General features: G+C 43.0%; 1 pseudogene; it reads right to left on the bottom strand.

Moving 5' to 3' along the window:
* Window positions 1–3,496: 3,496 nt before the first annotated feature.
* Window positions 3,497–17,605, bottom strand: LOC130137382 (cytochrome P450 89A2-like; annotated as a pseudogene).
* Between the last annotated feature and the right edge of the window lie 3,252 nt (window positions 17,606–20,857).

Here is a 20,857-nt window from a genome sequence, read left to right as displayed (position 1 = left end):
GAATTGCTTGAGAGGCTATTGATAGCAAGATTAAAGGGGTTCAACTTGTTCGATGTGATTAATTACCCGAGGCAAATGGAGACTCAAGGTATGGAGAAATTGGGATCACTAAAGGCATTATTTGTTCATCGATGCAGTTCCTTTGAATGGTTGCCTGATTTTATGAAAATTGAAGAAGTTTCAGGACTCAATCCTGCACGTTGACCACCGCTAAATTTGCCCGATTTACGTCTTCCATGCATGTGTTACTTGGTTGAAGGATAAGGGATTTAAGCACTTAAATGTTCCAAGTAGGTAAAAATTTCCCTGAATTTTCACAGACAATCCAGCTGAAGTTTATTTTTATTTTTATTTTTATTCACATTATACTTTTTTGTATTTTTTTAACCAACCTCAAATTAGTATTTTGATCAAGTAAGGTGTAGCGATAATCCGTAACAGTCCCAACAAAATGAGAAAATGCTTAGTTATTCTAAAAGCACCACGGGTATTTCATGCAAATCAATTATCAAGTGTTTGAAATTTTATTTTCAATGGTATATTGTGCAACACGATTGGTGCAAGTGGGATCGCGTAAAGTTAATCCAACGCAACCAACACTTGCATGTTTTACCAAATAATCAATGTATAAAATGATTTTCTACTTCGGACTTTTTAGACTTTTTAATTCTTAGCATTTATTATTAGTATATCAATATCAATCGATAAAAGTAATTTGAAAGTCATGTTGAGATTTTCCATAAAACTACATTTCAGTGCGCGAAGCTCCCGCTATGCAAGCGGTCCGAGAATGGGTCGGACCATTTTGGGTCTAATGAAACACCTAAGTGCATATTAGTCGTCCCAAATAATTCTTCGTATTCAATGAATACCAATTAACTTTTGTAATATGTAATTATTTAATAAAACAAGATGTGTGTGATAGGATAGAGGTTGTGTCAATTATATTCCGACGATGAAAACTTGTAGTTCATTTTTCGGGATGAAGCATCTGGGTTGGTTCAAAAACACTAGTCATTCTTCTTTACATTATTTTATTCCTCTTCTTAGTCATTGAGCTTAATTTGTCAAATGTCAGGATGCGGATAGAAATCTATAGAGACCAGCATCGCGATAACTCTAAGTTATAGTAATAAAAATAAATTTTCAATGACCTAATGCTATAAAATTAACATTTTCACCATAAGCCTTGGGCACTAAGTCCGTGGGCATGCTTCCAAATGAATTGCTAAAGTAATAAGGACATGTATTTCTATAATTTGTATACGTAACATCAAAAAACGTAATTGCGGCGCGAAATGTCGATTGTTGATATGAAATTCGATCTAAATGCGAATTTTTGTAATAAGATTTCATATGCATCTAAAGGAGATGTTAATTAGATTATAATATAGCGGACATAGATTCAGACAAGTGAATATGGATTGACTTAGAGTACATAAACAATAGATTTCTACTTTTCATAATTTATAAAAAATTTACTTCGTTTATCTCACGATTGTACTACTTTTTGTCTTATCTTTTATATATATACAGAATGAATATTGTCTTATTCATTGCACTTTTCTATATTGGAATACTAACATCCTCGGTTGAGTGGTCAATTATTTTTTTTTCCAAAGTAAAATACATGTCGAGGATCATAATTAATGCAAATTCACTATATTGGATTAAATTATTATTGTTATTGCTGGCAATCCGTGAGTGATGTAGCTCACGAGTGAAAATTATAGCTCATAGTTAGACATGGCAAACGTAGTTTAATAAAAATGATTCTAAATGAAAGTAATTATTGAATGTAACCAAACGTTATTTTTAATTTGAGAACGTTTGTATACTTAAAAATAAGTTAAATGACATAAAAAGAAATGTAACCAAACGATCACTTTCACGAATACACTTTTTAAGAGACCAAGAAAAAGAACAATACCTAGAAGATTTCAACAACGATACCGATAATCACCACACTAAATAAGACCTATACCGTTGTGATTATCAATATATAAATATAAGCTTGAAAATAGTCTCTTTCGATGTAGACAAGGACAAACATGCTGATTAATAAACTTCGACAAATTCTCAAAGCTTTCAAATCGAATTGAAGAAGAGAGACGTATCAAAAAAAGTGGGAAAATTGTCAAAATGGTCCTAAATCTATTGCACTTTTGCTAATTCAGTCCTAAACTTTTTAAATTTGTCAATTCAGTCCTAAACCTTTTCACTTCTTGCCAATTCAGTCCTAAACCTTTTCACTTCTTGTCAATTGAGTCCATTTGGCCGGCCGGCGGCCACATCAATACCGGCCGTCCGGCCAACGCTGACGTGGCAATTTTTAATATTTTTTTCGAATTTTTAAATGTTTTTTTTCGAATTTTTTTAATTTTTTTTCTGAATTCTTCCTCTGGCTGGTCCGGCAACCGGCCGGTCGCTAGTTGCAGGACCGACCAGAGGCGAGAGCCTCTGCAAGGCGACCTCGCCCAGCAAAGGCGAGGCCGACCTCGCCATCGCCAGCGCCTGGGTCGCGACGGCGACAACGAGGTCGGCCTCGCCCAGCTCTCGCCTCTGGCAGGTCCAGCGACCGGCGACCGGCCGGTTGCCGGACCGGCCAGAGGAAGAATTCAGAAAAAAAAAATTAAAAAAATTCGAAAAAAATATTAAAAATTGCCACGTCAGCATTGGCCGGACGGCCGGCGCTGACGTGGCTGCCAGCCGGCTGCCATGTCAGCGCCGACCGGCCAAATGGACTGAATTGGCAAGAAGTGAAAAGGTTTAGGACTGAATTGGCAAACTTAAAAGGTTTAAGACTGATTTGGCAAAAGTGCAATAGGTTTAGGACTATTTTGACAATTTTCCCCAAAAAAAGTCATAAACCCATTGCATTTGTATTAATTCAGTTTTAAACCTTTCAATTATACCAATTGAGTCCTAAATCTTTTGACGATTTACTAATATAGTGCATCCGACCAATTTCAGCTAGAAATTGCTGACATAGACACCAACCGTCATACGTGAATAATTTTAATTTTTTAAGTGCAAAAAGTTTATGACTTTTTTTGTAATTTTTCCCAACTCAACCATACTGAATCGATTGAACAACGTATTGAGCGAACCTTGTACTCTTCTAACTGTTAAGTTCATGGATTTGAACAAGTCAGTATGGAAATTAAAAAACACAGAAATTAAAAGACAAATACACATGGGTGGGAATGTTAAAATTATTGTATTTCCAAGCTTCGTTCCGTAATTTTCGCTAGAATGTGGACCGTACCTCTGCACACTAGCCTGCAGTTGAATGCTATTTCTTTTACCAGTTAAGCTAATTTCATTTCCAACACGAGAATATGAGAGGACCCATGCTAATGTCTAGGGATATACATCGATGATTATGATGAAGAGATATTATTAGTGCGGTATACGTGAAATTTTACCAGTTAGCTGACTTCATTCATGTGAATTTATAGAGGGAAGGCAACACTCTACAGACATTTTACCAAGTTTAGGTGCCCGAATTCCTGAGATAGATCTGAGCCCTCAAAGGGTTCTTCATCACTACGGTGAACTCCTGCTTCTCCGACAGGTCCACCTCCTCGCCGGCAACCGTCCGCCACTGGAACAACCATGCCAGGTTTGCCACAAAGTACTCCAGGTGCAGCATCGCGAGCCCGTACCCGGGACACATCCTCCTTTCCACGCCGAACGGCATCATCTTCATCTCCTTACTCCCCTTGATGTTGAACTCGTTGGCTTCTCCTTCGCCGTAGCGGCCGCAATTCAAGAACCTCTTGGGCTTGAAGGCCATCTGGTCCTCCCAGACCTCCGGGTCTCAGCCCATCTACGCCACCATGAAGTTGATGGTCCCGTCCTTGGGGATCATGTACCCGCCCAGCTCCGCGACTTCCCTCACTGCGTGCGGTAACACGAAGTGCCTCGGCGGGTGCCGGCGCAACCCTTCCAGCACCACCGCTGTCAGGTAGTCTAGTCTCTGCAGGTCCTCCTCCTTCACTTTGCTCCTCCCCTTGTCGCACGACTGATTTGATTTCATCGTAGAGTCTCTCTTGGATTTTTGGGTACTTCACCAGGTTGGCTATGATCCACTGCAGCACCGTGGACGTCGTGTCGGTACCAACGTTGAGGAACTCCGAGCAGAGGCTCACCATTTCGTCCTCCTCTAGCTTCCTCTTCTCCTTCGGTAGCTCCAGGTCCAGGAGCGTGTCCACGTACGACACGATCCATTCAATGGTACTTTTCCAATTAAGAACGCAATTATAAGCTACAATTTATTTTAGGGTTAATAACGCAAAAAACCCCCCAAACTGATATGTCTGTGACAATTTTACCAAAAATTAATTTTTTTACCACCAAAAATTCCAAACTGGTACACCTATGACAAATTTACCCTCAGTTTATTTCCGTTAAATTTTACTGTCAAATTGCTTTATTAAATGACATACAACAATTGACGAAAGTACCAATTTTATGTTTTACCCTCCGTTTGTCACAGGCGTATTAGTTTATGATTTTTTGTAGTATTAATTCAATTTAATGGAAATAAACGGAAGGGAAAATTTGTCACAAATATACTAGTTCGGAGTTTTTGGCAGTCAAAAATTTAGTTTTAGGTCAATTTGCCACAGGTGTACCAATTTGAGATTTTTCGCAGTATTAATCCTTTATTTTACTTGATCAAATAAGTTTTACTTCAATTTATAAATAACATATTTATAAATTAGATATGTTACTATTTTTACTTTTTATTGTACTTTAATAATAAATCAAATAGGTATCTCTGAATTTATTATGATAGCTTTTACGTGGCCACTCTTTCTCGTCCTCAGATTATTGAGATAACTTGTATTGACTCCCATTCTCTGATTGAGCTTCCGTCTAGTCTTGAAAAATTGGCTTTATACCATGTCTAGAAAGATCACCTTTTTCCAACTTGACAAATTTATCCATTTTGTCTGAAAAATATATATATATTTGTCCAATTTGTACCTTTGTCAACGAGGGAGGTCGAATTTGATGATGTGCTTGGACCACAGCCGTAGAAACTCCGTAGTTTGGATGTGAGGGATAGTGAATTGTTTGGGAAGCTGTCCGAATCAAGATTGAAGAAGCTCCACGGGTTGAGCGTGTTTAATTGACCGGACTAATAAAGACTCGACAAGATATGGAGAAATTGAAATCGCTATATGCATTGTTAATTCACAGATGCGATTCCTTAAAAAGGTTGCCTAATTTATTAGAATTGAAGAAGCGGCGTAGATTGAATCTCGCACATTATTCACTACGAAAATTCGCTCTATCTACGGGGGTGTTTGGTTCAGCTTTGGGAAGGGGCTTTGAGCCTCGAAAGCCCCTTCCCAAAATGCTGGGGTGTTTGGTTCAGCATTTGGCCTAGCATTTGGCCAATGCTAGCATTCCAAATGCTGAAAGCCCAATGCTGGTCCGGACCAGCCTTGGGCATTCAGCCTTTGCCAAATGCTACTGTTCATGCGTCATTGTTCATCTTCTTCGACGAGGGAGGGCGACCGGCGCCTGGATCGCGCCGGCGAGGTCGCACGACCCAGGCGACGGCCGCCGGAGGTCGCGCGACCGCCCAAGCGCCGCCGGCTGGGTCGCACGCCGCTGGGTCGCGCGACCCGGGCGGCCGTCGCCTAAGGTCGCGCGACCTCGGCGGCCGTCGCTGGGTCGTGCAACCCCCGTTGAGGGTCGCCTGGCCTCGGGCGACCGCCGGCGGCGGCAGATCTGGCTCGCCGAGGGTCGCCCGACCTCGGGCGACATCCGCCGGCGCCAGGTCTATCTCGCCGGCAGCCGGCTCCGGCGATGGGTAGGTTAGTTTTTTTTTTTTAATAAATAAGATAATTCTCAAAATCCATTTGCAAAAAAAATTCACCAAACACTATATTTTGGCCAAAGTAGCTTTACAAAATATTTTTACCAAATACCATTTGCATTTCCCCAATGGACTTTCACCCAAAGGTATTTACATTCCCCCAAATAACATTTTCAAAGTTGAACCAAACAGGCCCTACATCATCTAGCTACCTGCCATTCAACGGTTGAAGTATGCCGGATTTCAGCCGCCTTCATAAACACTTAAAATGTTCTAAGTAGGTAATATTATTTTTTGAATTTAAGATTACCCATGCGCAAGTTGCTAGCGTCCTGTCGCGACCTGAATTTTCTCAGGCTAATGGATTGTTAAGACTAAGCCTAACTCGGGCCCTCCCAAGCCCTACCAATTCGCAACTTAGGGTTTAAGTTTTTAACATGCAAAAGTTTTATGCTCGGAGTCGCCACTAATCAATTTATGGTAGGTTGATTAGAAACCTAAATAAAACATAGGGAGATATGTTTTATTCCTACGAACCAGAGATTCTAAGCCCGGGGACTTGATTACGCTAGATCTGGTCTAACGCCCTTTCGGTACCTTTTCTTTTCAAAAATGTTTTGGCAGGCAGTTTGGATCCATTTTGACTTAGTCACTAACATGTGAGGTGTTCATGCGAGTGCGCAAACCACCAATTTAACACCCAGAAAGCATTAAATAAATTGCAAGTTTGGAAGAATTACTTACCTGGAAGCAACGTAAGCATCTGCATTGTTAGCTAGAAAATCACATTGACACCCTAATATGATTTCTAATTAACAAGCAATTCACTCAATTTCTTTTTTTGGATTTTCACTTATTTAAATGAAATCTAGCCTATATGCAATGACATGCGAAAATGACATGCGATTAATGCAACCTAGCATGCAAACTATATGTCGTGCGACGACGTGACCTATTTCTAATGACAAGACGAATGATTATTTTTGGTATTTTCTCAATTTAAATTCGGAATAATAAAAATGCCTAAATTAACATGCAAACTATGATGACTTAATCTACCCTAGCATGATTTCTTTTTAGGATTTTTGTTAAAATTCGAAATAATAAAATAACCTGAATAATCTATTAAGATTAGAATATTACTTAATTTAAACTAGGAAATAGATCATCTCAAGTCCTAATTTAAATTAAATAACTACTCTATCTTCTAGATACATTTAGGCTTCCTAGACATGCAAAAGCTCTAATTCAAATCTAATTAATATTTTTTTTGAATTTTCTGTTTATTTGAAAAAGGAAAGCAATTAAATAAACAAGGATAGCAACCACATTCAAAACGTCCACGCGATCCGCCATATTTGTTTCAAACTCGGATTAGGCACAAAAATCAAACTATCAGTCATATCTATAGGGTTATAGATATCGACGGAAAGCCGATTATTCAAATTTGGAAAGCGGATAAAAATCATTATCGTACCCAAGTGGTTATGGATAGGATAATAATTTTCCGTATCGCCGCGTATCGAACCTTAGGGATAAGGTCGGATAGTCGTCCAGATACGTTGCTAAATTAGGAAGTTTTCCTAATTTTGAGTGTTTTCGAATATTGCGGATATAACACACATTATCCTAAGATATCTAGCAATCCACGCAATATTCACGGAATATTCAAAATATCTGAACTAGGAATCTAAATATTTTGAAAATATACCGGATAGCATTCTTACCTAATTTCGGGATATTCCCAAATTTGAACTCGCGGACCGAGATTGCGGATCGGGATGATGGCGAGTGGACTGACGGCGGCTCGGGGGTAGCAAGATGGCTCTTTGAGGAGTACCCACGACGAAGTTCAATAAACCAGGGTCAAAATTGGGCGTAGCAAGATGGTCTTCAATATTCCTGGATTAAAAAATATGGTCAAAGAGTCAAGTAATGAAGCTTTGACCCACGTTGAACCGGACAAGCCTGGGACTTGTCGGGTATTGCTTGATTCGGATGAAAATCACCCGGAAATCTTGATCTCGCCAACCAACGATTCTTTGGGGGTGGCTCACTAGTATCAGATCTCGCGGTGAGCGTTGGACTCGTATGAACCGTCACGGATTAATCTGCAAAGCAGAAACAGTGAGGACTTCACGGGGGGCTTCGTGGCTGGTCTTTTATGCGGTAGGCTGCTCGGCGAGACTTCTCGGATCGAGATGCGGCGGCTTCGTAGGAGGGGCCCATCCAAAGCAACGTGGTGATCGGCGGGATAAGCGAGATCGGAGCGAGGGGAGTCGTGACTCACGGCCACGTGTCCGGCCTTGAGAGAAGCGGCGACGGGCGGCGGCTCGGCAATCGCCGAGAGGACGGCAGCGTCACGAACAAGATAGCGGCAGCAGTCCGCACGGTACGGATGACGGCGTCGGTGCGGATGCTGGACGGCACGGGAGCAAGGTGGCGTGGGCGCGAGGCAGCGCGGCGTTGGGGCAGGCGCGCGCAACTAATTCTCTCTTGTTTTCGCTCTGGCTCTCACCTTTTCACTCGTGTCTCCGGGGTGGCAGTGACGCACGGCCACAGGTCTGGCCGTGAGCGGGTGCGGCGTCGGTGAAGACGCAGTGGGACAAGTACACCCGTGATCCTCTCTCTCGCTCTCGTTATTTCTTTTCTTCCAAAATTCTCTCCGAACCCCCCTTGTCTCTGATAAGTCTTCTTTTTATATGCAGGGACGACTTAGGCCTTCGGGATAAAGGGAGTCAATCTTCTTTCCTCTTAAAAATATATTATATTTTGTTCTTTCCCATTCTTCCTCCACATATGGACACGTGAAGCTCCTTGACAGTATACACTTTCTTGTTTTGAGAAAGATATATTGCTCAAATAATATATATCCGCACGTGAATATTTCTTTCCCAGTTGCTCTTCCTTTTATTCCCTTGGTCTGCACAACTCCAGCTCAGCCAAATATTTTCTTTTATTCTTTGCATCATTCATCCACTTGTGCCCATAAATCAAAGATATGTGTGAAGACGATACATGCCCTGCATGCTATTATTTCCTTTCATTTATCTGACCATACCGTGGGGAAGAATTTTCTGAGTCCATCAAACTTTTGGTCATAGCATGGGCTTTTTGCCAACCTTTCTAGTTCTCGCGGGCTTAGTTCAATTAGCTTGATTTAAGCTCGGAACCATTCGCTCGGGTCCATTCGCCGTCGATCCGATAAATATGCAAACTATATGGGCCTAATTAACTATTAATGGAATACTCCTAATATCTATATGCAATGCCATCTAATTATATTTTTTTGTTTAGGGGTTAAAAAATTAATCCCTAATTTTCTATGCAATTGTTCATAAATGACTAGTTAAAATTTTAGGTGTCAACAGCTGCCCCTCTTTGAAAGTGAGCTCAAAGAGGTTACATTCAAAGACTAAATGATACCTAAATTTTGACCATGCAATGGATGTTATTTTTTTGTGGGAATATGAGTCCCATTTTGAAATGCAATAAGAAATGATGCATGCGAATAAAAACGTACCTGAAGTTACTTACCTTGTAGGAGTGGTTAAGTAGATTGAAAGGTACGTGACAATCCTGATGAAGCCATCAAGCATTTGGATTTTACCTCACAGACTTGATAGGATCGAAGACTTCCGATAAGACTCCAGTTACTTGGATTTCACCTCAGGAGTTCTGACAAGGGACATTGTGAGATACCCGGATTTCACCTCGGTTACTCGGATGAGACATCTGGATTTCTCTTCAGGCACTAGGATGAGAGATATGGTGAGATATCCGGATTTCTCCTCGGATACTCAGATGAGATACCTGGATTTCTCCTCAGGCACTCAAGTGAAAAATATGATGAGATATCCGGATTTCTCCTCGGATACTCGGATGAGACACCTGGATTTCTCCTCAGGCACTCTGGTGAGATATCCGGATTTCTCCTCGGATACTCAAATGAGATACCCGGATTTCTCCTCGGCACTACGGTGAGAAATATGATGAGATATCCGAATTCTCCTCGGATACTCGAATGAGATACCTGGATTTCTCCTCGGGCACTCGGGTGAGATATCCGAATTTCTCCTTGGATACTCTGGTGAGATACCTGGATTTCTCCTCAGGCACTCTGGTGAGATATCCGGATTTCTCCTCGGATACTCAAATGAGACACCTGGATTTCTCCTCAGGCACTCGGGTGAGATATCCGGATTTCTCCTCGGATACTCGGATGAGACACCTGGATTTCTCCTCAGGCACTCGAATGAGAAATATGTAGACGTCTGGACGTTGTCCAAGACGCCGAGTGACTGCAACAAAACTGATTAGATATAGAGCCTGTCGATTGCTCGAACAGGTGAAGGAATACCTGGATAAGCATAGGCATCCAAGGGATAGGTATACTTACCTGGTGATATCTCCGACTCTTGAGGGCGTGTCTCCTGCTGGACACGGTTTTAGGCAACATATAATATGCATTCATGGACAATCAAGAACACATATACTCATGCACTATAAATTCAATTGGTTTTCATGCATGACGGTTTTGTCGAATCGGCATTACAAAATTTCACTGGGGAAAATCATGATAAGACAATCCGAACTCACAAGTGGGTGTCTTGAAAATGTCAAATGAGGGACTTCCGGTCTGAAAGGGCTTTCATTCACTTTCATCGAAAATTGCCTAATTTATGAGAATCACTCCATCTCACCTTCATTATGTGGACAAGGGTCCGAGTATTCTCGCAAGCGGTACGACCTTATCAATCTGAGAGGTCTTTGTCAGGACCGTAACGTGGGCTTGGTCAATGGCTTAGCAAAAAGGGACTCTTCGAGTCGAGGCTATTGAAAGAAAATACTCCGTGATCATATCCGGGTTTACAAGTCAAGAACCCTGCAAAATGAGATAGAAATGGACTTGCTCGCACTTCTTCGAGTTAAGCTTATAAACACCCAAATCCTACGTTAGTTCAAGTGCCATAATCTGAAGAGACTTTACAAGGGATATAACGTAGGCTAGGCTCATGGGTTGAGAAATGAAAGGATCATTAGGCTCAAAATGCGTATAATTGGGGTGAGAGTTGGTGATCATCTCGGCATTATCACCGGTCCTCTTTTCCGCCAGGGATTGTCTTCTTGGTAGATGCTCCATTGGCCTCAAGAACTTATCACTTGACTCCTTAAGACTGTGGATGACTTTGACACATCTTGACATTTTCTACTTAGAAGTTCTCTCCTTTTTCTTCATTTTTTCTTTCATTCTCTTCTTTTCTTTTTTTCTTTTTTTTTTTTTTTTTTCACGGACATTGGCCTTGCTTTTACCAGGCACACTGCTTTTTTCTTGCCCCCTAGTTTTTTTGTTTTTTGTTTTTTGTTTTTTTTTTTTTTTTCATTTTTGACTTTTGACACACACTGTCTACAATGCATATATTGGCCAGCCACCCTTTGACTTGTTTTAACCGAATGATTAACATTTGGACTTTCAGGGTCTTTGTCTTCTATCGGCGCTCCGGATATGCTGCGTGGACAGTGATGGCTTTTACCTTGCCCCAGTGTGGGGGATGATCACCAACTGGGTTTTTATGAAATGAAATTGCAGGCTCAAGTGGGCTATACAATGGATATAAGTGTGTATAGGATAGAGAAAGAAATGCTCTTCGTCATCCTAAGGCACTTGAACTTCGTGTGAATTCATCTGAAAAAGCAACACTCGAAGATTGATGCAAGTGAGAGCAAGACAATCTCTATTCATTTTTCACCTTATAATGCTGACTTACCTCCAGTTTGCCCCGATGTGGGGTGGTTCTTGTCAGGGGTAATTTGAAAGAAATTCACCAAGTGTTTAGGCTCAAAGTGGCAAAACAATGGATAACCTGTGGTGTTTGGGATAGAGAAATGAACCGCCTCTCGTCATTTCGGTTGCCGTACCCTTTGCGAGATAACTCTTTACCTTGCAGACATGGAATTTTTCCACTCAACTCACTGGAGATTAGTGCATGGGACTGTGTATAGGATATGACTTGCCTTTCATCATCCCGATATACCTCATTCAACACATTCAATTCATTCCACATGAGTTATCAGATTGTCCAAATAAATTCCCCTTTTGAAGTCGATGATGCAGACCGACAAAATAACCATGCAGAATTTAAAGCCAATGCACACATCTTAACTGAAACCATTTATTCATTAGTGAAATGTTTGCAATTCAGAATATAAAACCAAACACTTGAAAACTTTTGCTGTAAAATGTTAGATTTTATCAGGGGTAATACATCTTCACAGCATCAGAATTAACAGGAGTGGAGAACTCACGACCATCCATTTCTGCGAGAATCAAGGCACCTCCGGGAAGAACCTTTTTAACCACATATGGACCAATGTAATTTGGGGCAAATTTACCCCCAGGAATAGGAAAGACTGGCAATACCTTCCTTAGGACTAGATCATTTACCTCGAAATGTCTTGGACGCACCTTTTGGTTGAAGGATCTAGCTATCCTCTGCTGATAGGTTTGACCGTGGCAAATGGCTTTCAATCGCTTCTCATCAATTAAGTTCAACTGCTCATGCCTTTGTCGCATCCATTCCGCCTCGGACAACTCCACTTGAGACAAGACTCGCAGGGAAGGGATCTCTACTTCGACGGGCAGGACTGCTTCCATGCCATACACCAAAGAAAAAGGGGTTGCCCCGACAGAGGTTCGGATCGAAGTCCGATATGCCATTAGTGCAAATGGCAACCTTTCATGCCAGTCACGATAGTTTTCAGCTGTTTTGGCCAGGATCTTCTTGATGTTCTTGTTAGCGGCTTCAACTGCTCCATTCATCTGTGGACGATAGGGAGATGAATTTAGGTGCCGGATTTTGAACTCGTTGAACAACTGATCTATGAACTTGTTGTTCAAATTTGTCCCATTGTCGGTGACAATAGCCTCAGGGACACCATAACGAGCGACTATGTCTCGCCTGATGAATCTTACAACGTTCCTTGCAGTGACGTTTGCATAAGATGCCGCCTCAATCCACTTGGAGAAATAATCAATCGCGACCAAGATAAATCGGTGTCCATTTGATGCCTTGGGATTAATTGGGCCAATCACATCGATTCCCCACATTGAAAAGGGCCACGGCTCAGACAACTGATGTAATTCTGTCGGGGGAACATTTATTTTGTCCCCGTGAACCTGACAACGATGACATCTTCGAACATGTTGGATGCAGTCACTTTCAAGACTGAGCCAATAATAACCCAACCTCATGATCTTCTTAGCTAACATGTAGCCATTCATGTGTGGACCACATATTCCCTCATGTAGTTCTTGCATGATTCTAGTAGCTTCAACCGCGTCCACACATCTCAATAGGATCGAATTATAGGATCTTTTGTACAGCTTTTCACTACTGACAAAAAATTTTGAAGCCATTTTCATTATGTACTTCCTGTCGGCCGGGGTGCTTCCCTCAGGAAATTCTTGTCTCTGGATGTAACTCATGATATCGTAATACCATGGCTTTTCGTCAGGTTCTTCGGTCACAACCATACAGTAGGCCGGTTTTGTCAGGACTTCGATCTTCAAGGGTTCTACCTCTAATCCACCCATCACTTGCAGCATGGATGATAACGTGGCTAGTGCGTCAGCGAACTGATTATGGGATCTCGACAAGTACTCAAAAGAGATATCCTCGAATTCCTCTATAATTTCTTCAAGGTATTCATGGTACGGCACTAGTTTGGTGTCTCTCGTCTTCCATTCTCCTACAGTTTGAAGAATAATCAGAGCGGAATCACCAAACACTTTCAACTTGGTTATCCCCATTTCCACTGCGGCTTGGAGTCCGAGAATGCAAGCTTCGTACTCGGCTATGTTGTTGGTACAGGGGAATACCAACTTTGCACTCTTGGATAATGTTGCCCATCCGGGGATATTAAAAGCGCCTCAAGGCTGGAACCGGCCAAGTTTACGCTCCATCGAAAAACATGGTCCATGCGTCTTCTTTTATTACCAGAATGCGATCTTCTGGAGAATATCTATCATCATCAGAGATTCCAGGATTTTCGGCTAACACATCAGCAATTACTCGGCCTTTAACTGACTTCTGTGGCATCGTTTGGACGTCAAACTCTGAAATTAAGATCTGCCATTTAGCTAACTTCCCTACCAAAGCCGGTCGATCAAGTAAATACTTGATGGGATCGTTCTCAGTCACAAGCAAAGTCTGATGATGCAGTGTATATTGTCGCAGCCTATGGAGGACCCATACTAGTGCAACGCAAGTCTTCTCGGCTTCAGGATAATTCAACTCCGAAACGGTGAACTTCTTACTTAGGTAATAAATAGCTCGCTCTTTTCCATCTTCAGGATTTTTCTGGGCTAGCATCGCACCTAGAGACTCGCTATGAATCGTGAGGTAAAGGATCAAAGGCTGACCCAACACTGGTGGGACTAGCACTGGTGGTTTCATCAGGTACTGCTTTAGTTCGTTAAACGCTTCCCGACAAACATCGTCCCATTCCATTTGAGCATTCTTCCTTAGAAGTTTGAAGAACGGCTTAGCAGTTTCGGAGAGCTGAGAAATAAAACGGGCTATGTAGTTCAATCTACCCAGGAGGCTTCGTACTTCTTTCACGGTCGATGGAGGTTGTAACTCACATATAGCCTTCACTTTGGAGGGGTCAACTTCAATACCCTTACTGCTTACTATGAACCCGAGTAATTTGCCCGAGGTTGCTCCAAACATGCACTTCGTTGGGTTGAGACGAAGCTTAAACTCACGAAGTCTCTCGAATAACTTCTTCAAGGTATCGACGTGACTCTTCCCAGATTGAGACTTGGCGATCATGTCATCGACATAGACCTCGATTTCCTTATGCATCATATCATGGAAAAGCGTCACCATTGCCCGTTGATATGTTGCCCCGGCATTTTTAAGGCCGAAGGGCATCACCTTATAGTGGAATGTCCCCCATGGAGTGATGAACGCCGTTTTCTCCTTATCATCGTCCTTCATTTTTATCTGATTATAACCCGAGAAACCATCCATGAAGGAAAACAGCTCGAACCCAGCAGTACTGTCCACCAAAACGTCTATATGTGGCAATGGGAAATCGTCTTTAGGGCTGGCCTTGTTTAGATCGCGATAGTCGATACAAACCCGAACTCGGCCATCTTTCTTCATGACTGGCACGATATTGGCCACCCAACTGGGGTATCGGGTGACTTCAATAAACCCTACTTTCAAAAGTTTCATGACCTCCTCCTCTATCTTCTTTGAAAGTTCAGGTTTGGTTCTTCGCAGCTTCTGTTTCTTGGGCGGCATGTCCGGATTAGTAGGTAGACTATGCTCCACAATAGAAGGGTCTAAACCCGGCATATCGGTATACGACCATGCAAAGATATCCTGGTAATCCTTCAGCAGTTGGACCAGGCGTTTTGCTTCACCTTCGGGAAGGGTTGCCCCTATCTTCACCTCTTTGGGTTCTCCGGAATCACTCAGGTTGATGGTGATAGTATGGTCTACCGTCAGGACTTTAGGTCTTTCATGATGCTCTAGATCGCGCTGAAGATCCGAGGAATCTTCGAGTTCGTTGGTGTCATCAAGATCAGGCTCAGCGGCACATAATTCATCAGATTGGACCGTTCCCATACCCTCACGTGTCACAAGATTGCCCCTGAAACATAAAGTAGGGGGTTCAGAAGGACAAACAGGGCTAAACAGTGTATTTATTTCTTTTGATTTTCTTTTTTTGTGACTTTTTTTTTCGAAATTTTTTTTCAAAAAAGTTTTAACACGAGGAAGCATGAAGAAGCCCAGGCCTCAGAATTCTCCTTGGACTATATTTTTCTTTTATCGGTTGGATATCATCACCGGGCTGGTTTGATGTACCTCAACATGTCCTCAACACGAAAATAACTCGTAATTTCATTGATTATTTCAAAATGAATTACATTTATTGAATGGAAATTGCAACAATCAAATCCTAGAAATGAAAATGGAAAGCAGCGCCCGAAACGGGGTAAGTCCTAAAAAGCAGTAAAAATTCCCACGCAGGGGAGTGTGCGAAAAAGTAAAAGTTTTACTCTTGTGGGCCTGTGCCCATTCCCTCTAACGGTCCTTCCTCGATAGCTCCAACGAAGAAATCATCAAACAGGGCAGTGATTCCATCCATTGCATTGTCAGAATCTTCTGTCACTAGAGGTGTTGGATCATCCATACCTCCCCATCCATCCGGGATAATGTCACAGGGGTCAACATAGAAGCTCGGGGGCGCCGAGTATTTCACATAATAATCGAACTTGCCACTCGGTTGCCCCAAAGTGTCGATCACCTCTTTCTCTTCATGCATCATTTTTGCAGGGCCTGGGAATGTGGCGCGGATGTGTGGAAGCAACCTACCACGCCCACGTTCTTCACCATTCGGCTCTTCTTCAGATCGCTGTCTATTCTGCCCATCTCCTCGACCTCGACCACGTCCACGTCTACGTCCACGTCCCCCATTATTTGTCTCGCTTGACCCCCGGTACCCTAACCCAGTAGTGTGGGGCCTCCGAGAGACTTCCACCGGCTGGCGGATACCTTGACCAGTCCTACCAAGGCCTTCACCCGGAGTAAAGCCATGGGACATCATTACTCTTCCAACCATGACTGCAGCATTTGACATCTCAGGAATGGACGGTGATGATCCTCTAGACGCATGTATGGTAGATACGAGCTCGAGCGACTGATAGCTCGATTCTATTTTGCAATCCGGCTCAACATAGGGGATAGCAGTCGCGTGGTAAATTGGGTACTCTTCTTCACCGTGGACTGTGACTAACTTTCTCTCCACAACGAACTTCACCTTCTGATGTAGACTGGATGGCACAGCTCCGGCAGTATGAATCCATGGACGACCCAACAGAAAATTGAATGCAGTGGGAATATCCATGACTTGAAATAGGATGTTGAACATTGTTGGTCCTATCTGTATGTCAAGATGGATTTCTCCCATTACTTCTTTCTTCGTTCCGTCAAAGGCTCGCACGGAGGTCTTCGCAGAATTTATCCTAGAAGGATCTATCTCGAGGCGGTGTAAAGTCGCCAAAGGGCAGATGTTCAAGGCTGATCCGTTGTCAATGAGTACCCGGGCTACATGCGAGGCCTTATATTTGACAGAAATGTAAAGTGCCTTGGTATGCCCCCTCCCTTCCAGAGGGAACTCTTCATCTGAAAAGGCTATGAGGTCCTTGAGGAGTATAGAACCCACAAATTCCTCCAATTTGTCATGATCGATCGTCTCGGGCACGTGGACTTCACTTAACACCTTCATCAGGGCCTTTTGATGTTTGACAGACGTTTGGAGGAGTTCAAGCAGAGAGATTTGCGCGGGCATCTTGCGCAATTGTTCAACTATATTGTATTCGCTAGCCTTAATCACAGCTAGAAACTCCTTGGCTTCTTCATCAGTAACAGGTTTTGTAAGTTGGGCATTAGCTTGGCCATAGGTACGCCCAGATCTGGTAACCAAGTCGACATCGAGACTGTAAGACCAAGGGACTGCCTTATCATCACCGTACTCATACGGTTGAGGTATCTCGATCACTATTCCTTCATCAGCTGTAGGCGTGCTTACTACAATCTCTTCATTATCAGACGCGTCTTCGAGCGGAGGCATGTCTTCAAGTAAAGGGTCGAGCTTGTCCTTCCCAGTGTTCAATGTAGCAAACTCCTCCTCCCAATTAATAACCACTTCGGAAATAGTAGAAACGATGCCGGTGTGGTCGGCATAAACGATCATCCCGAACTTTCTACCATTCTTGAGATTCTTTCTCTCATGATAGCCAGGGAAGGAGCTCGTTACTTGGGTAATAACCGGCTTTTACTAACTCACCGTAGACGTTGGTGGTATACACCTTGACATTCTTGATTCGACCAGCATCGAAACTAAATATGCCATTCACATTGCCCGTGTGATCAGGGAGCGGGTTGTTCTGAACATTCGGCCTGGCAGGTTGGAATGAGAAAGCCTTTGTGTCCAGGAGATCCTGGATTCGATGCTTGAGGGTAAAGCAGTCGTCAGTTGAATGCCCCACTTCACCCATATGATAATCACATTTCTTAGATGGGTCATAGTTATAGTACTTTTCAGAGTTAGGTCGCTTTGGCTCGGTGGTAAGCAAACCTTTCTTTTGGAGTACTGTCAGTACTTGGGACAACGACCCGGGGAGAGGGGTGAATTGCCTCTTGTTGTTCCTCCTCTGAGAGGGTTGACGGCCAATGTTCTGTTGCTGAGCTTCTGCTACTTGGATTGCTGGGACAAGGTTAGCATTCCGTCGGCCCGTTTGGGTATAAGTCGCATTCACTTCAAGTGCCGGTTCCTTCTCCTTCCTTGCACCAAATCTTTTGGTCGAGGAAGACGGCTCCACAAACCACCCATCTTTCAGCCCTATCTCAATCTGTTCACCTATGGGGATGAGTTGATTGAAGTTGTCAGCCGGAGTGGCTACCATCCGATTACGATACTCGAACGGGAGAGTTTTAATGAACATCCTCTTCAATTCACTGTCTATAGGTTCCGGGACAACCTGAGCGGCTATATTTCTCCATCTGATAGCATAATCTTTGAACGACTCAGTCTTTTTCATCTGAGCACGCTCGAGGTCATCGCGGGTGGGAATGATGTCCGTTATGAACCTGTACTGTTTTAGAAATGCTTCACTAGCTTCTTTCCAAGTTTTGAGGCCATTTATCTTCTTCATGAGATACCAGTTCAAAGCAGGACCCGTCAAACTTGCTTGAAAGGCATGGATCATCAGGAGTTCGTTGTCAACATACGAAGTCATCTGTACGTGATAGAGCTGCAGGTGGGCTTTTGGACATGTGGTGCCATTGTACTTGTCAAAATCTGGCATTTTGAACTTCTTTGGGATTTTGATCTGTGAGTACAAGGATAGATCGATCGAAGGTGAATCTTGCGAACCTTCCAGCTGCTTCACTCTTTCTTCAAGTTTGTTGACCCGTTCATCAGGTTTATCCTTGTTGACGATAATCTGAACGGGGTCATCTACTAAATCGGGCAGATCGTCATCTTCCTCACTGTCGGCATTCTTTCCACCTTTATGCTTCGGGGCTGATGCCTCAGGGGATGCAGGAACGGGAGTTAGCCGAAGGACTTTGATCTCAGCGGACATCTGTTGCATTGCGACGAGGACTTGCTTCATCTGGTCCTCAATGCCAACGACACGATCTCGTAAGTCGGTTTGATCAGCCATCCTAGTTCTCGACCGCGTACGAATAGGTGATCGTGATCGGTCCGTAATTACCTAATTTCACGGATAAAACAAGCATACATAAGTGTCAAGAAGAATCAGACGCCGATCCATGACATTGGTCTAACCGCTTTGATTAGAAATGACCTCTTTATTAAAATGACGAAATTTTTTACAACGACTATAACTTGAAATCACTTAAACAAGAATGCAAAAACAAATGACTCAATTCCTAAACAAGTCTAAAGACTAAAACTGAAATGAGAACATTGATTCAAGCTTTTCTATTTGACTTGATCCATAGACATATGGGAGGCGACTTCCTTCTTCAATTGCTCATAAGCTCGAGCTATCTTGGCTGCCTTCTCTTCAGCTTCTTCGGCCTTCCTTTTGAGGCGATTGTTCTCTGAGCGATTGGCGGACTTGAGAGGCACCTTAGGTATCTTCGGGAGCAAATCCTGCGGGATTCTGTGCCGTCGAATGTACTGGGTCGTCGCGAAATAGGACTTCTGCTCTCCCTTTAGTTCCCCTTCGGGCCGAGCTATCTTTAACACACGGCACTTCTTCCACATCTTATTGAGCTGAGCTACGGTCCCTTCGTGGTCTTTATCATCATCGGCGAAGTCGACCCGAAGGAGTTCCGGTTGTAACGCCGGAGGGAGTCCCTGGAGAATTTGGTACTGTCGGGACACTCTGGCAGGGTAGTACTCGATTGCGCCAGTGAAGCCCAAAAGTGGCACCGGTCCAACACCATTACACGTAAGCCGAGCTTCCTCGACCTTGAACCAATTAGCATGCCAATGGAAACCTTGGGGTCTAGCGTTTTTCATGAAAATGACCCATTCGGAATAATGATAATCAGGTGCATTTCCTTGTTTTTCTTTATAGCTTAAAATGGGATGGCTAGAATCACTAAGCTCGGATATTGTGAGTAAATCGCCACACCCTTTTATGTGAGACAAAAACCAAATTTGCAAAAGTTCGAGGGGGGCATGAAACGTTTTGTCAACATGTTGCTTAAATTTAGTGAGGGAAATGAAAGTCTCGGCTAAAATGGTGTTGACAAAATTCTTTTCAAGACAGATTTGTTGGACCAACCATGCAATTGACGAACTACATGCATTCTTACAGTGGGGGAAAAATCACAAACCCGAAAAATGCTAACAAAAATATTCTGCCTTTTTGAAAAGATGTGGCTTTATCAAAACATTGACTAAGGTACGAAAAGGAACATGTCCCACGATTTTCTTTTAAGACTTTTCCCAATTCATCTTTTTCGACACCCAAAAATTCAGACAACATTAAGGTGGAATCGATTCCTAGAGGTGGTGTAACTAATTCCGACCCTAAAGGTTTTCCAATGAGCACGCTATATTCTTCCAATGTCGGGGTGAGCTCGTGCTTACCGAATATAAAGGTAGAGGTCTCGGGACACCAGAAGTGCGCTAATGCTCGAACGAGGCCGGTACGGACTTTGACCTCCAGTAGGGGGAGCAACCTCCCGATGTGGCCCTCAACTAGCTTGCGGTTGGTCGGACTGAGCGATTCCACCAGGCACGGAGCTCGTCCTTAGGAGCATCAAGAATCCGGATGTCTGCCCCTCCCATAGTGTATAGACCAAGACTCACGACCGACCTAATGTCATGGACCGACCAAAGAAAATACGGAACATAAATAAATTGCGAAATAAAGGTTCAGAAAACTTACTTTACCCGATAGGACCATGGCAATCACATAGACATGCGCATGAAATGTGAGGTTCGATTTCTATCTAGACTCTG

This window comes from Syzygium oleosum, unplaced genomic scaffold, assembly GCF_021117445.2.
Source record: "Syzygium oleosum isolate NSW1041296 unplaced genomic scaffold, Sole_v2.1 Sole_v2.01, whole genome shotgun sequence".
Taxonomy (NCBI): Eukaryota; Viridiplantae; Streptophyta; class Magnoliopsida; order Myrtales; family Myrtaceae; genus Syzygium; species Syzygium oleosum.
The sequence above is the reverse complement of the archived record's forward strand: the minus strand, read 5'-3'. Positions and strand labels throughout refer to the sequence as shown.